The following is a 2,052-nucleotide window of genomic DNA, read 5'->3' on the forward strand; positions in this document are numbered from 1 at the left end:
TTATATACTTGACTCCATTTAACCATATAGCTACTTTTTTAGCTTTATGTTCAATTTTTATATCTTTTCCTTTTATACCTGTGACATTAATGGGGTGTTTCATTAATGTCCATTTTTCAGGAGGTAGAGCATTAGGTCTGCATGCACAGACAGTTGCTCCTGTATCTATTAATGAACACAAGCTATATGGTTTATAGCCTGTAAACTTAAATTCTCCTAACACATATGTATATTTCTTTTTGCCCTGGCTTGGGGCAAAAAGGATATTTTCATTCCCATTAGGAATACTATACATTTCACATAATTTTACAATTTCATTTCTTTCTTTTTCTTTTTCTTTTTCATAATTTGTTCCTGGCATTATAGGAATTTGCACTTGTTTTAGTGCAATTGCTTCGTTGTTGTTTTTCTCTTATTTTCTTGCAGACTCAACCGATGTGGGAATTCTAGCTGCCAATTTTTACTACTTTTTGCTGTTGCTGTTTTTTAGCTCTCTTTCCTTTTGTGTTTGATTAACTAAGGTAAATCACCAACTATGGTGATGTTATAGGGAACTTCTTACAAGAGGAATACAAACACAAAAGGAAAGAGAGCAAGGCTTAACATCCGATGCCTTCTCTTCAGCATACTAGCATGTATATATACAAGGAAAAAGTAACTCTAGTTTAAATAAAACCAGAGTCAAGCCTACACTGGTTAAACCAATTTTTTTATAAACTCCCAAACCCATGGGATGAATTAGCTATAAAAGGTTATCCTGATTAAGAAGAAATCTCTACCGGAAGCTTTTCCATTCTACTTGAGGAGAAATCTCTAGCAAGGAGAAATCTGTTAGTTGCTCTCTTTCCTTTTGTGTTTGGTATCAGAGCCTATACGGGTTTCTGAAGAGTGAAGTCCTAGTATAGATTTTCTAGTAAAGAGAAGCTTGAAGAGAAATCTTAACATTTTAACCATCTTTTTTGTATTTTTTCCTTTTTTAGGACATTCTGGAGCATAGTGCCATTCTTCATTACAAATGTAACATCTGCATTTTTTATGCTTTTTAGTTTTACCAGACTGATTTTTCTCAGACTGTTTTTTCTTTCTAATATATTTTTTCTTTTTGAAAATTTTTTCTTTTTAAATGGCTTCCATTTATATCTTCTCTTTTTAGAAGATCTTGGTTGGGGGTTACAACCAATTTTCCAATTTTCTCTAAGTATCTTGTCACAACATTTTCTTCCTCTGGGATCATTACTAATTTGGTTTTTTACCTGTTTTTTAGCTCTGACTTCTACACATCTATCAGTGATAAGTCTTGAAAATATCAAAGAAAATCCTGAAGAAGAACTTCAGAATATAAGGTTAAAAGATGTCATTGGAGAAGAAAAATTTGTTTCCAATGAACAATTACAAAATTTGGAAAAATTCAAATATGCTATAAATAAAGAAAATATTTATAAATACTCTAGATTTGAAATAATTTTCAAAAAAGAAAAAAATATATTAGAAAGAAAAAACAGTCTGAGAAAAATCAGTCTGGTAAAACTAAAAAGCATAAAAAATGCAGATGTTACATTTGTAATGAAGATGATACCAAGCACAAAAGGAAAGAGAGCAACTAATTATTTTTATTGATGATAGGGGAACTTCTTACAAGAGGAATACAAACACAAAAGGAAAGAGAGCAAGGCTTAACATCCGATGCCTTCTCTTCAGCATACTAGCATGTATATATACAAGGAAAAAGTAACTCTAGTTACAAAAATAGCATAACTAAGGTAAATCACTAACTATGGTTTAGTTAAAGGTGACACCTCAATACTATTTACATAATTCTATCTACTTCTACCGCCTTCGAAGCGACTGTAGATGTTTTATCTGCTGTCGCGCCTGTCGGGAAAGTTATGTGGGTCCATTACGCTTCCATAGCGTTGTCGAGATTCTGATAGCCCACATCATCTAATCCCATACTCTGATTTGTAGCTGGAATCTAGGAGAGGTAAATTAGGACAGCTCTTCAATTTTCTTGTCCTACCATAAACGGGAGGTCCAACTAGGCTAATATCTGTA

This window comes from Fragaria vesca, linkage group LG2 (genome assembly GCF_000184155.1).
Source record: "Fragaria vesca subsp. vesca linkage group LG2, FraVesHawaii_1.0, whole genome shotgun sequence".
Classification (NCBI taxonomy): domain Eukaryota; kingdom Viridiplantae; phylum Streptophyta; class Magnoliopsida; order Rosales; family Rosaceae; genus Fragaria; species Fragaria vesca.